Genomic DNA, 16,543 nt, shown 5'->3' on the forward strand with positions numbered 1-16,543 from the left:
TCACACAGAGTGTGGCTATTCTGTGGAGGGAAACCCTCCAGCAGGTTACTGCATGTTTCACTCTATATTGCTGCCAATTAATTGAGTATTTACTACATGCAGAAATACTGATCCCAGTAAATTCTCCAAATCTCCATTGAGACCTATGGATGCCATCAAGGGTGGCTGACACTTTAGTACAACAAATCATAATTTGGCGGAATTACCACCAAAATCAGTTGCAGTAATGTTATGTGAGTTTTCCAGTATTTCCACCAGAAATACCACCAAACTCTTAAGGAGGCCTAATATTTTTTATCTGTCACCATTTATTTGTGTATTCCCTTTGTAGTGTTATATTGAGAGACTTAACCTGGGGAGTTCCTTTCCACCCCCAATCAAGGAGCCCTACACCACTTTGTTTTTGTATTTTTTTTTTTTTATCGCTGGCCCCATTCAAGGCTAATAAAGAGCCACAAACAAAAAAACTCCCTGTGCCCACAGTGAGCCAAGAACCAGTCCAGTGTATGAAAAGAATATATATGTATTTACATTCCGAGCTCAATGAATAACAGGTTTATTTAATCACACACACACCACCTTCTTTGTGGCTCAAACCAAAGCTTCAATTACAAAACACACTTATTAGGATGTTACTTTTAAATGCACTTCTTCTGCATTTACTTTTGTATAACAAACATGGAAACCAGGCTAAATAAAATAGTGAGAATTCCTGTCCCATGAACCCCATTGTATGTTGAATTTCAGTATTAATAATATGGCACAATACTGGAACATAAGGGGTCATTCCGACCCTGGCAGTAAGGGGTTTATGGCACCGGTAAAGGTGCCGGAGCTGTCAATCCCTTACCGCCTCATTACGAGTACTGCTCGCGGGACCCGTTAAGGACGCCTGGTTTTACCAGGCGGCCTTAGTGGGTCCCGTGAGGAGCCCAGCATGCTAACAATGGGCCCATTATTAACAGGCCCGTTGTTAGCATGCTCCCCATTCCCATTGAGCCCTATGGGGGCTTGAATGGGAATGGGGATGTTCAGGGTCTGGGTTCCTTGAATGAGGAATTACTGAGCCCTACAAGGTTGGAATGACCCAGTAATTCCTCATTCAAGGAACCCGGACCCGGTACCCGGTAAAGGGGTAGCCATGCTGCTAATAGTGGCATGGTTACTTCCTACCTCGTAATGACCGCCATAGTCTTCGATGCTCTTTGCTGAGAGTTTTAGTGTTGAAACATAGGCACTAGTCACCTTCAAGGCTTGATACATGGAGTTCCCTGTGCACTCAAATTGCTAGCAGTTTGAAATTGCAGATTTGTAAAAACACAAGTGGATATATTGTTCAATGGAGAATTAAACTTTGTTGCATTTCACTTGGCCAAACACTTCTCCACCCAGCACCCAAAACCCAGGCAACAAATACATGCAGCACACCTCTGTTTAAAGGGCCTTATTAAAGGCACGGCTGCTGCCGGTAACAATTTTTTACCGGGTCCCAGAAAAGGGCAATAACCGGGTCATTCCAACCTTGGCGAACCCGGTAATTGCCCTTTTCTGGGACCTGGTAAAAATGAATCCTCATTCCCATTTGAGCCCGATGGGGCTCAATGGGAATGGGGAGGATACTAACAATGGGCCTTCTATCGTTGTTAGCATCCTGGGCTGCTCGCGGGACCCGCTAAGGATGCCTGGTTTTACCAGGCGTTCCTTAGTGGGTCCCGAAGCAGTCCTCATAATAGGGCAGCCTGTAATGAACGGTGCCAGTCCCGTACCGGCACTGTTCATCACAGGACCGCCAGGGTCCAAAGGAGGCCCCAGGTTTAGAAAGTGGGGACGGTTTAAACATTTTGTTTTTCAGACCCCCGCTACCTACACTTAAAGTGCTGTGTTGGGGAAGTTGGACTGTAAAATGGGGATGATTACGGATTTTGTTTTTCAGACCGCTTCTTCACTTAAAGTCCTGTGTAGGGGAGTGTGGACAGTTATGCATTTCTTTTGTGGGGCAAAGGGCACCCCTTTGTTAAATACAATGTTGAAAGAGTGGTGACGTTTGGGAATTTCATCTTAAGATAAGTATACCTTTTATCTAAAAGCATGTTTTTGGAAATGGGTTTCAGTTGGGAATTTTTGTTTTAGGCACAGCTATCTTTTGGTTTGAAAGGCAAGGTTTGCGGATGGAACAATTATCAATTTTGTTTTGGTAGCAATGTATACCTTTTGTTTGAAAAAAAGTTTTGGTACGGGTTATCAGTTGGGCATTTCATGTTTTCCTTTTACTGAAGGACACCCCGTTTCACTATAGAAGTCGGGGGTGAATAGGAAAAATCAAGGCACCCCAATTACTTTAAATGACTATTTGTATCTTCCCGCTAGCAGAGAGGGCAAATGTTTTGAATTCTTCCAAGCTCCCACTGCATTAATCTATTCGGGAGTTAATTAAATTAAAATACAGTCAAATAGGCTAAGGTTCTACACAATGTTCCCCGACCCACTAGTGGAAGGGAACCCACCAATGAAAGGGAATAGATTAATTAAATAGATCCACACGCTGACATTTGGTTGGACAATAATCTTCCTTTTGGAAATCTCCGGACTTGGCACTCATGGAGACTGAGCAGGGCTTTGCTTTTAGGGAAAAACAGAGGATTCAGGCCAGAACTTCAGTCAATTGGATCCTAGATCTATTCTCCCTCTATGGCTCCAGATATGTATCACAACTTGTTTTCTGGTCTACCCAGCAATACAAATTTCTAGCCCTCTTCCAATAGTTCCACCCAGATGAGGTTTCAGCAGATCTCCTTTAGTTATTTTTGGCAGCTGATCCCTTTGACCAAGTGCAAGACCGTTTTACTTTCTAAGCCCCTCCCATGGAAAATGAACTTTAGGCAGTGCTAACTTATGATCACACAACCAGGATTGTACATTTATATTTCTCTCCACCCCCCCATGTCAAGCCTCTCTAAGGATTGGTTCAGGAGTCTCGAGCAGAAACATGGCAACTCTGCATTGAGATTCACATTTTTTTTCATGTCAGATGATTTTAGCCAAGAAGTCCCTACATGGCAACATTTTGCAATTTGCCAATAAATGCCATGATATTTAGATATTAATATTCCTCACCATATAAAGGATCAGCGAAGCTTACATTCATTTTGGCACCTTACTGCACGACTGTGCTTTGATTATTTGCCCTTCACACAAAAAGGGTAAGAGTTATGTACATGAAACGTAATCTGCAGATGCCCCATTTTATGACCTATCATCTCGGCAATTCAAATATTTAATTGAGGGTAGCTAGAAACATAACTCAGGTGATAACATGATTTCCAGAAATCGCATTTGTTGAGAATAATTACATCAAAATAACAAGCCTGTTACTAGCTTTCAAATGACATATGAATGGTCGCAGTGTGACTTATCATTGCTGAGAAAGTGACTAGTTTTGATAGCCCCTTTAAACTAATGCCACATCTTCAACATGTATGCAAATGTTAACTTCATTTTTCCATGGGAGTTTCATTTCTATGCAAACATGTGACCAGAAGTGAATGTTAGTTTGAGGCCGGGGTAAAAGCCATTAGCCTTTTGTTCTTTGAAAGTTTAATGGGCTGAGGAAATCCTTCTCAGGCAGTAGACCGTTTACCTCTGGCCTGTGAGTCAGTATCTATTTTGATCTACTATTTTGGACATTTTTATCTTAACGATTCCTCTTTGCCTGTAGGTCCACAGAAAGACATTTAGATAATGCTCAGTAGTCCCTACCGTTGACATTTATTTCCTAGCTAGAACTATGTTGAAGGGTGTTCATTGACCACTCTCTTAATTATCTGAATCTATGATTACCAGTTCATTCATCATGTAAATTGTGTGTTTTATTGTGTACATATAAACAATTGCACTTAAATAGTGAAATATCCATGAAATAAAAAAAGACAGAATGTAAATTATGAACTGTTAGATTGTTCAGTGACATCAAATGGCCTGAATACTATAGTTGGGGGTAGTAATCAATGCACCCATCTCCTCTTTTATGAACTAATGCATCATGCAACTATGGTAAGAAGAGATTTTATTAATGTGTCACTTGTGATAGGAGGTGGTTGCTTAGAAAGGAGCTATTCTCACACATTGGTCACATCAGTGTTAGATGGGTATCTACTGTGAATGCAGCACCCACCACAGAAGATGATTCTCTGCATTCTCCCCTTGTGCTAGGATGTATTTCCATTTCCCGCTGCAGTATGTTAGGAAGTAGGTGTATGCATTGGCAGCCACTGTTCAGGAGTAATGTTACAGTCCCTTGTTATTGATGAAATAAATTCATCCCTTTACATAACCCAAATAAAGATACCTTTATTAAAAACCTATTGTCCCATTGGAAAATTCTGTCTCTTGAATTTGATGGGTGTAATGACTGGAGGGGGTATCTGTACTTCGACCCACTATATGGTTGCAGTAGAGTCACACTGCACCTCAACCAAAGTTCTCTAATTGTAGATATGGACGAGCAACCAAGGCTGAGACTCATGGGAGGTGATGCAGACTGATTCTTAGGTACAGTAAATACCCTAACCCGTCACGATTGAATGTCCACACACTATGTTAGGTGATAACACAGTTCTTTTATCGAAGGATAAAACGTCAGGTAGATATATAAAAATAAATAAGACTTACTGTGTACTAGAAATCTGGTCAGGTAACTTCACTTAATATATACAATTCTATGTGGTACCAATGTTACTTTTTAAATTCAGTTATAATGCCACCCTCACGCACTGCCTCCGGGCCACCCCCTGCACTGGGGTCTGTATCTGGGGTCAGCCTCCCCTTTTCTTCCTGCACTTTCAGACCTACACGGCCTGCTGCCATAAACCCAGCACTTGCCACTTGCTGGCTGCACTCCCATTGTTTGTTGCCTTTTTATTTATTATTTTATTATTATTTTTGTTTTTTTTCCTTCTCGCTCCGCACTCTCCTTTTGTTCCCCCTTCCATGCACTTCTCCCCCTTCTCCCTCTACCCTGCACTTGCACGTTCTCAATGTCACTGGGCCTAGTAAGATAATTGTTTTTGTTATCCCCTGTTCCTTTTCCCTGCCTGGTCGCGCTCTGAAACACTTGTGTATGAGCGCGATATAAATAAAATATCAATCAATCAAAATAATGCACCAACTGTTGATAATTAATAAAAAAGCACTTACATTACCGGGCAAGGGTTAACCTCATCAACATTAATGTAGAAAGGCAGTTAATACTTAGAACATAGGCATAATGCTTTCTTTAGTGTAAAACTGCAATACAGTGGGCCTCATCACGAGTGTGGCGGTAACCCTTAAATGCGGCGATAGCGCTATTACCGCCACATTTAAGGGTCTGCCAGATCATGGCTTTGGCGGATTTCCCCCGAGCTCTAAACTGGGGGAAATCCGCTGCAAAATTGCCGATTTTTGGCGTGATTACCGCCTGCGGGAAATCCGCCGGCGGTAATAGCATGAATTTTCCCCATTGGGCCCAATGGGGAATGAGGAATTCCCGAATGGGCCCAATCGGGAATGGGCAATAACCCTTCCGCCAAACCTGTGATCCGGCGCTAATAGCGCCGGGGGGTTTGGCGGTGGGGCTATTAGCGCTGGCGCTAATAGCGCCGGCGTTACCGCCCAACTCGTGATGAGGCCCGATTGCCCCCCATCTGGGCAACCTGTAATCAAAAGTTAAGGTGTACTTAATGTTGTATATTACAGCCCAGTCCAAATATGTTCATTAAAAGTCTGCCTCTGTTTCTACAGGTCCCTCCACCCCAAAATACCTGTGAAGCCACAGAGAACAGGATCCAAGATGAATCCTGGACCCCTGGATGAATCCTTAGAATGGAAGATGCTCTTTCTCGTAACAGTACCTTGGGTGCCTTGGAAGGCGAAGTGGTGGAGTTTCTATGTTTCCCTCAACGATACCCGCCTTGGAAGAAGGAGTTGCTGGGATGTTGGTGTCAAGCAGGACAAGGGGACCGAGCAGTGTCGGAAAGACAGCAATGCAGGCCTGTCGAAGTGGTCTCTGTTGTCGGGTTGCTACGCCAGCTGTGAATGTCTCATTTAGATGAAACTTTCTGTGGACCTCGACAAGGCTTGGGTTATAAAGATACACCCCTTGAAGGGCATCAATGACTTTCACTGGTGATGGGTCCAGCTCCAGAAGTAGGTGTCAGGTTTCAGTATTTTGCGGTTGGTCACCTTTTGATTCCGTGTTGCTGGTGCTGCAGCTGCAGCATAGATGACAGGATGGCTTCTGACAGCTTGGGCTTGAGCACTGGAATGCACTGCAGACCCTCATTAATTCTGAACCTCGGGACACTTTCTTCATTATTTGATGGTGGCAAACCCACCAGAAGGCATTTCTCTGTAGGGGGTGACACTGGACTTTTTTTCGGTCATGGAAGAGTGGACACATGTTGTGGATGCAGTGCCCTTTGAAGATTTCTTTGCATGGTTGTAATTTTACAAGCTCTAAGCATCAGGCAACAATATGCCTGGGTATCCCCACTTCTCTGCAATACACAGAAACTTGGCTTCAAGCGGTCACAAACACTTCTCCAGAAATGGACGATGTAGATAGACTTCTTGGGCTCAAGCTGTGCAGGCACTCCTTTTCTGGACCCACAAAGGTACTTCTTCAAGGTGGCAGGCACACAGGACTGGCTTCCAGGACACTGCGGGTAAAGAGAAGCAGTTGCACGATATCCCCTCATAGCTATGGGAAGAGGTTGCCTCTCCAGGTCCTCTGTGGTTCAGTCCTCAAATCAGCAAAGCAGCTTTTGAATTTGATGAAGAGTTGCAGCTGCAGACTTCTTCCCCCAGCTGAATTCTGGATACAAGCTAGCTTCTTGAGACTTAAAGCTTCTGCTTTGGTTGTAGGTAAGTGTGGGGTCCCTTGTTATACACAAACCTCCTCATTCACTCAGGCTGAGCTAGTCTTGGTCATCCCATCACACACTTGTGCATTCATCAAGGAGCACCCAATCAGGCTCACATGCATCCAGGCCATTCACCCAAAACCAGACATCCAAACACAGGATGTGGATTGGAGGCAACTCCCAGCCTTTCAGAGCATTCACGGCATTCAATCAGTTTCAGTCATGGCGGCCTCAGAACACAGGCCTCTGTGCTGCGGCCACAACACAGAAAGTGATTTCACTCCTTTCTCCATTCAGGCAGGTCCCACCCCTTAGGTGTACCCACAACAGCAATCCCTTGGAAGGTCCCTGCTAGTCAAGCAGGGGCAGCCCAAGTTCCATATATGGCCCTTCCACCCAACATCCAGTCAGGGGAAGGGAACACAGACAGGGCTTCTCAGGACTTTGAGAAACAATAGTGAAAGGCAAAGGCAACCAAGAGGCCACCACTGGCCATCTTGCCTTTGCTCAAGAATCCCTCGATTCCTATGGCAGGGCCTGGGTGTCGACAAAAAGGGAGGACAACCAAAGCCGCTGTCAAGTCAGCATATAGCTGCCACCAGCCCATACCCTGCTCTGTGGGCAACACATGCGTGCCCAAAAACACACACTTGAGGTACAAAGGTCCACAACTACCCATGGTGCCCTAAGGGTATCCCATGGGTCTTTGTCCATCAAGAACACAAATAAAGAGCTGCAGTGCCAGTGGTGCGTACTGGACTCCCCAGAGCAGAACATATGCAGAAAACACAATCTAAGGAGGTAGTGGGACAGGGACATGGAGGTCCTTTCCCTCCAAAGCATTGCCAGCATCACAATGGCACATTATATGAACACCTCTGTTAACAATGACCTCTCCCTTGTATTCATGTATGCTGGCATTAAGAGGCCCAAAAACATGTAGGTCTTCTGCCACATGTTTTTGCTAAGTGTCTGCACTATGTTACTCTCCTCACCTTCAACATGGTTATGAGAAGCCCACCTTCTCTCCTTTATCCTTCAGCAACAGCATTTTATCTTGCCCTTTCCTTACCATACTCTTTTTTCAGACTGAGCAACTCTTATAAAATACACCTCCTGGCCCCCTGCTTATACTCATCACCTAATGAAATGACTGAATGCATGTATTTGTATGCTGTGACATACATCAGGGTGAGTTACTATCAGTAAACACCAATCCTTGCAGCATAGACATCGATTGTAACTCCTGGTCCATTTGGTTTGCCCTACAGTGTGATATCAGGCCTAATCATGGGGTGCTTGGGTGAGTAGGTGGGACATGAATGTGTGATCAGTGTCGAGAAGTGAGGTTAAAGATTACATCCTAGTTTGTGTTATTAACCCACTTTTTTGGAGGGTTTTCAAAGCAGCGTGGAACAAACGTGTATATGACCTAAGGGCAGATTCTATTTGTATTTGTATTTGTATTTATATATTTATAGAGCACAACCAAGCCCTGGGGCAGCTGGGTTTAATTCTTACAAGTTACACAGATAGGGATATACAGGACATTACAATAACGAAAGTTGCAAATGTATACAAACGATCATACTTATGAAGAGATAACAAGATACATTGTTAAAATTCATTTCAGTATAGTATTACATTATAGGTCTACATAGAGTAAGAGTAGGTAGTCAGAGTGTCATGGGTCTACATAGGATGGGTGTGTTTGCATAGTTAGTCCGTGGTAAATGAAATGGTAAAAAAGGTTCAGGCGACTCTGTTCACCAGCTCCCAGGATTTCGAATCAGTACAAGGAATCTTCATTCCCTATACTTAGCAAGCCTGTGCCCTCTTCTGAATACTGTGCTAGAAAACACAACAGTTCCAACATAAGTGGCCAACAAAAGTCTAAACCTATGCTTTTTAAGTCTGGTTAGGCCCAGGATACCCTGGCTTTGAAACACAAAATATGATGGTTTCAGCAAACACAAAGTTCAAGTCCTTTATAGGGTCTTACATCCAAGGTACCCACAGTATAATGAAGGGTATTTTTCAAACGTGCCTTCCTCTTAGCTTCTGGGGGTCTTCTCTTATCACATTTACAGGGATTCCTTTCCAGACCTGTTTCTTGCATTACTGGAGGCCTCTTATTGTCTCTCACTCAGACCTTGAGGTCCTTCTTATTTCTTGGGAGGCCTCTTGTAGACCTTTATTTTGATTCTTTGGAAGTACTCTTTGGAGAACCTTTTTGGATACTGCGCTGGTCCTTCAGTAGACCAGTCTTTTGCTACTCTGGAGGCCAGTACTTGTGAAATTGGGATTAAATCTAGATTCTCTCGGGGTTCCCCTGAAGGCCTTTCACTTGTTCTTTGAGGGGCCTATCCTTCAGACCTTGAGATTCAATGCATCTCTCAAATAATGTTCCTCTGGTTTCTCTGGGCCTGGCATTCGCTGGATTCTTTGAGGCCGCCTAGTACTTTCAATTTGGCTGCCACAGAGATCTCACACACAGACTAGAGTCTCTCAGAGACATTTCTCTTGAATTATTTGGAGGTCCTTCCCTCAGCCCTTGAGATTCTTTCAATACCTAGGGCCTTTCAGAAATGTTTCTCTTGGCTTCATTTGGAGGTGTGTCCCTCAGATCTCAGGATACACTGGATTCTCTGGGGGTCTCTCTGTAATAGGTATTTATTCCCCCTCTGAATCTGGGTCCTTTTCAGGCTGACTATATATAATGCCCCCCTGCCAGTGGTCACTTCCTCTCTCTCACTGGTTCTGAAGAGGGATTGACATTCACACCCTCCTCCATACTGTTCAGTCTCTCTTTGGTATGAAGGGTGTTCTGCTGCTTCTCATCTGGATTTTTCTCAACAGCTTGTCCACTGCCTTGGTATAGGCACAGTGCATGCCCCAATTTACATTGCAAGTAGGCTTCCTTTTCCCAGATACCTTTCTCCCTTCTGGACAAGGGAGCATCATATTCCATGTCTGCTTGCTGTCAAACGCTTCACCCTACACATATTCTTGTCCACTGAAAAACCTAATTCAAAGTGTATCTTCTACCCACGATTTTGCGGGTGGTAGAATGTAAAAGTGTGATTGGAGATATGTGTGAAAACTATTAATTTCACAGGGAAACATTGGTGTGGGGTCACTCAGCATTACAAATCCATAATAAAATAATTCAATTGGACAACATGCAAATAGGCAGGCATTACCAAAATAAGTGTCCTGTGATAACTCACAGGGCCTCATTCCAAGCTGGGCGGTAAGGGATACGGGCACCGGTAAGGACACTGGTGCCTGTAATCCCTTACCGCCCAATTCCAAGGTCCCTTGGCGAGGACCGTAAAGGATGTGTGGTCTAACCACACGTTCTTTACGGGACCCGTTAAGGGACCTTGGAGCTAATAACGGGCCCGCAATTAGCGGGCCTGTTATTAGCGCCTTCCCCTTACCATTGAGCCCTATCGGGGCTCAAATGGGAATGGGGCATGACATTTGGAATGGGGATTTACTGAGTCCGCCTAGGGTGGAATGTCCCGGTATGTCCCCTCTCCACCACACCAGATCCGGACACGATTTTGGAGGCAGCCATGGCACTAATAGCGCCATGGCTACCTCCAAAGTTGTAATGAGGCCCATAGTTTTCATTCGGCTTGCTGAAAGTTAAATGCTATTCAGAAGGCCATATATACCATCGACTGCTAGATTTAACAGGCGGGTGTGAACCATGCATTTGAATTTTGACCCCTCCCTTCCCTGTTTTACCTTTTGGTGGCTGGACCTTTAGCAGCTTCTACATTGCATGCCTTGCTTTGAACACATGTTGAAGTAGATTTGGACACTGATAAGAGAGTGTTTGAGTTGAGAGGAGGAGACTGGTTATCACATTCAAGGGAAGTTCAAAGTGGACCCTCGAGAGCGCATGAATCTTACATACTGGAAGAATGAGATAGGTTTTTGACACAATCGAATTCCCCTGAACTCTGAGCAGATTTCCTGGTTTTGAATGATTGTTTGTCAGATCTCATGAAAGTGACCATGTTTATTTATTGCGTTTGGATCTGGTGATTTATTGAATTGTTGAGTTGGTGAGGGTGGCAGAGAAATTGGGAGAGGCCTGCTTCAGGATGGCATGGTCAACAGGCATAGAGGCAGGGGAGGCAGGGGCTCATGTGGACTCCCCCACAGTGGCATTGGAGGAGCAGAAGGGTATGTTCCTCATTTGGGACTAGGAGGTGGCCCCAGCAAGCACCAGAATTGAGGACTATGGGATGGGTGCTATCTTGGTGGGGGGTTTAATTGAGGCTATGGTAATGTGAGAAACCTGACAGCGTCTCACTTACTAGTGCCCAGGGATCTGTCAGCCAGTTTGCCAGGAAACGGCCATCGCTATTGGATCCAGTTCCTGGGGGTGGACCAGTGTGGGAGGATCACCTGGGTGAGGTGTCTTCAGGAGGTGGAAGTGGGACACTGAAGCATGAGACGTGGTATCTCCTTCATTATGACACTTTTTCCCATCCAGCCTAGTAGGATATTTAGAAACTCTGGCCCACCCCTTTTTCAACACAAAAACTTTCTCACACTGTGAGCGACAAAGGACTAAAACCAGAGCCGTTTACCTGAGATGTCCCAACTCAAGTGTCAGGCAGAGTCAGGCAATTTCCGCCAACTACACACACCTGATTGCCCTTTCCCTTCCCTATAGGGATAGGGCGGAGCATGAGAGCACACTCTGATAAAGGACAAACTCACGAGGAAACAGCTATTCCAGGACAGCATTTCAAGCAGAGGAGAAAGGCAGCAAGACCTGAAAGAATATCATGAAGGGATTTTCCCTTGCCCTTTTCAACCCAGACCCGTGAAGCCTCCGACAAAAGAAACATAAGACCGGAAATTGCAGCTGGCAAATGATGTGACGGATGTCAGAAGTACATCGAACATTCCTGCACTGATATCCAGGGCAGGGAGAAACGGTTGCCATTGTGGTACCATCCTTGATTCTAGCGGCAAAAGGAATGCCAATGAGTTCAGCACAGCTGGTGAGTCGGAAGAACTTGATAGTGGACTGGACTGTTTTAGGCTCAAGGTTCCATTGGCAACATTAAGAAGATGAACTTGGTACCAGATATCAAGGGGTCCGGCGCCACGTGGGCGTTCAGTCGAAGGTCTCAAGCTGATACCTCTCTCCTGAACAACGAGAATAAAGTATTGAATCTACAAGTAACAAGATGCCATCCGGAAGGCCGGCATGAGAGGTCAGGTGTTCATGAAGGAAGCCAAACCCCTAGTAAAATCAAAAGTCATTGACATTTTGCAGGAGTTTTGACGATTGTGAGATTGTGAACCTGACTGAGGGAATTGTGAAAGAGGCGTTTGTGCCGGCTGAAGGCACGCCGTGTGAACTGTGATTTTGTGAAACCCGTTCTTGCCAAACATTAACAGAGTGATCCAGCGAGACGAGATCGCCCTTCAGAAGTCTCTGTTTAAATTAGCAAGTGCTTTGGAAGGTCTGAGCCAGGATGAGGGGCCCTCATTTAAAATTGATGGTTGTTTAAAGGACATTGAGACTTTTGATGGTTGCACATTAAGAGATTGTGATTAAAAGGCAGTAGTGAACCCGACTGAGAGACGTCAAGAGAAATAGCTAAGGGAAGTGAATCCCACATGGTGACAAAGCTAAGTGAACTACATTGTGACAACAAGTATGAGCCCCATTGGGGGATGTCCATAGTGAATGATTGGTCTGGGCACGACTGAGGGTGGCTGATGACTGAGAGAAGGATCGGAACCCGGCTGAGGGGGATCCAAGGGTGAAGGTTAATCACCCGGCATGAACATCAGCAGAAGGAACTATTGTTTTGTTTTTTTGGCATATCAGTCCCTCCAAACAAAGATACTTTGTATGAGAAGAGACTTGTGCACAGCAGGCCTTGATATAGAGAAACAAGGAACTGTATGCCCGTGCCAGAGAAGCCCAGGAGTGTGCTGTGCTCAAGAGTACTGTCTTGTGCCGTGCTAAGAAACATGGGGAAGGGAGACCCCGGCCCTACCATCCTGACTTATCATTTTTGTGAACATTTCTTTCTTTTCTTGTGAACATTATCCCACACTATTTTGTAGCATAGAGGAAAGGATTGGTAATAGGTTTTGTAGTATAGGCCCTTTTTATTTGAATAGACTGCACTAGGACTGTATTAATATTATTATTTGATAATCGTAGCTTGCTCCCATCATAGATTTAGGTTTAGATTAGGTGTTTATTTCACCCACTTTACGGTTTAATAAAGACCTGTGAAATGTGATCACTTTTGTCTGTCGTACTTTGATACTATGCCTTCCTTACAGTCAACACTTAGCAGGGTCAGGGTAGGGGTGCACATTAGGTGTAGGTCCATTGGGAGCAGTCTCAGGCAGAGGCGGAATGGCCAGTCTGTGAATGTGCAGCAGCAAGCGGTGGATATACCTGATGAGTAGCATAAAGTGCTGGCAGTGGATGGAAAGAGCCATGCCCAGGCGAAAGGGAATGGTGTCCTCAAACCCCAATTACACTACCACAGGGTCCTGGGTGTGGCAGTATTTTCCTTGCCACAATGGAAGTCCGTCAAAGGAGGAGGCTGAGTTCTGCTGCATGGTAGAAGACCCTGGAGAGTGGATCAAGCAGTGGCAGAAGGCAAAGGGCTAGGCCTGCAACCCATGAATGACTTCCATGAGGAATCATGTGCACCCCTTATACAAGAAGGTGCACCAGGTGCACAAGTCAGCAGAAGCTGGAAGCAGACATAAAACCTCAACCACAACTAAGAATTTTAGTGAGCAGCTCTGCCATGTGCCACCCTGTGAAAGAGCCTGAGAAATGTAAGGGGTAGGCTGCACCCTGAGGGAGAACTTCAGAGCCTAACGGGGTGGTTAAACCCTGTGAATACATCCATGAAACCTCTGGGTGGCTATGCCCCGTGATAGCCCCTGAGAACCTTAGTTGGTGGCTGCACACTGTGCAAAAAAAGCCAAGACCCTGAGGGGTGGCTGCACCCTGACAGAGAGCCTAAATACCTTAAAGCAAGAATTCAACCTCTAAGAGAACCCATGGCAATTACTGTTTAGCTTTACACTGTGGGAGAAGATATCGAGAACCCTAATTGGTGACTATGCATTATGGCAACATAGAGAGCCTTAGTGGGAGGCTTCACCCTGTGAAAAAGCAAGGGACATTTAGTGGGTGGGTGCACCCTGGAAAAGAGCTTGAGAACCTTAGTTGGTGGCTTTGCCTTGTGGGATAAGAGGACAACTGCATGTTTGTAGCAGCAACTGGCCAGTGCCTTTCAGTCACAGTCACTCTTACAAACATTAGTTTCCTATCTGCACAAACCATGAAGCGAACCCCCTCCACTTTATAGTGCCTGAAATGTTCTCTGTAACAAGCTATCAACATCATCGAGCTGGTGTGCTAGTTGTGGGTAGGTATGATCAATGAAGCATTCGTTCATGTGCAAAAATGTCAAATTTTCAAAACGTGGTACTGCAAAGCTTCTGCTACAGCTAATCGAATTTACAGCAATTGCCACTGACCAGATGCACTGCTTGCTGTACCAATACTCTAGTGGGTCATCACCCATTCCCACAGGTGAGATGTCTAGGAATGTGTGTCTAATGGACTGCTGTCTGTTCAAGAGGATGACCAGTTTGCATTTGAAATGTTGAGTCACTGAGGAGTGTATACCACATATTCTCCTCCCTGCACACTGTGCCCAGTATGGTTGTCAAAAGCTTTTAACAGGTGTCTGTGATGCTTGACATTCCTCCTGTACTTGCCAAAATATTGTCTGGTTGGTGTTTTTCCTGCTGCCTTTGTTTTTTTCTCCAATTGATGGCATACGAGCTGCAGCAAAGCATCTGTCTGCTTGCTTCTTCTGCTCCTCCCCCAGGACAGATGGTAGCTTTTGCTTTGAAATGTGGGTCCACACAGGAATCCAGCAATTACTCAATGCTAACTTAAATCAAACTAGACCCAGATCACCATGCACAGTTGAAAGCAGGCCCCTCGCCATATACACCACATCTGCATCTCCTACCAAGGCACGGGCCCTTACAATGTTGATCTAGTTGAGCTTAAGAAGGCGCACCAGAGAGAAAAACATACTAATGAATGCATTGTTATGGCTAACTCAGTTTGTTGTCTCATCAAAAAATCATAGCACAGAGGACACATCGCATGGTGGCTGCCACTGACACGCTGTAAAAAAGCTCCCTTTAGCCCTCTGCTGCGAATGTTACAGTAATAGGTGATGGCTGTGCACTGCTCATGGAGCCTGTCCAATATCTGTAAGTAGAGGCCAAACTGAAAGCCACTGACGTTTTCAGGTTGTCAAGGAGCAACTTGTGGTGCACTCGCTAAAATGGGAGCTGACATTCTGGATTTCTGGGCCACAGTGAAAATAATTTTCAAAGTCTTACAATTGTTGATAAAGCATGCAAAAAATAGGAGTTGGTGAAGTTTCTGTGGGTACAATGTAAACATGGAGTTAGCAGCATTTTACAGCTTCTATGCAAAAATGCAAAATTGCAAATTCTTTGCTGTTGAGGATATCTGTAATCTTTGAGGACCTGTTTGTCAGCTTGTCGCCAAATTCCATGCATTCAAAAATATGCTACAGTGAACCTTGGCATTCATGTCCAGGTGTACAGTTGTGGTCGGGGATCTCTAGCAGTCACCCCAATTATCAGCAGAGAACACTTGGGTCCATCAAAGACCCCCCACCACAAGAACAGAACACTCAGCCATTGGGCAAAGTTACTGGGCCTCCTTCCGAGTATGGAGGTAATCATGGCGCTATTTGCGCCATGACTACCTCCCATACCGGTACCCAGTCCGACCTGGTTCAATGGGGACTTAGCGGTCTATTACGACCTTTGCGGGACCGGTAAGTCCGCATTGAAAAAGCCATTCCCCATTCCCATTTGAGCCCCCATAGGGCTCAATGGGAAGGGGGAAGGCGCTAATAACGGTACCGCAAATTGCGGTACCGTTATTGGCTCTGAATTCCCTTAACAGGTCCCGTCCATAACGCCTGGTAGGCGTTAAGGAAGGGACCTGCTAAGGGAACTCGGAATAGGGCGCAAAGGGATTAGCGGCACCGGTGTCCTTACCGGTGCCGGTAATCCCTTTGACCCAACTCGTAATGAGGCTCACTGTCTTTTATTAGCAAACAAAATTACAGTGATCGCACCACTAAAACAAGTATCCTCCAAGCTCTCGACTTGTGAGAAAGTGTCCCCCGGTTTTATCCCGGTGTGACATCACAAATCCAGGTTCCAGTCCAGAAACCTATCACACATTTACATTGGTCAGTTTGGCTAGGCTACATATATAAGATATACAGATTAGTTCTACAACTGGATAGCCATATCTAGTGGCTCCTCCTAGGACCACCACTACTACAATCAATCTACAATGTTACAGGCACACAGAGAGTCCATTGGCCCTTGCAACAAATGATATCCTCACGTGAAAGGTGAATCTGGATTGGGCAGAATGTGTCCTCCCATCCCTGGGACTCTGGACAGTTACCAGTGTGTGTGCACATTTTCAAAGCAATGGGAATGAACATGGAGGTGCAAAGTGTTCCCTAATGTTGCCATCTCTGATCACCTTATCC

This window comes from Ambystoma mexicanum, chromosome 11, assembly GCF_040938575.1.
Source record: "Ambystoma mexicanum isolate Mex_15411 chromosome 11, UKY_AmexF1_1, whole genome shotgun sequence".
In the NCBI taxonomy this organism is placed as follows: Eukaryota; Metazoa; Chordata; class Amphibia; order Caudata; family Ambystomatidae; genus Ambystoma; species Ambystoma mexicanum.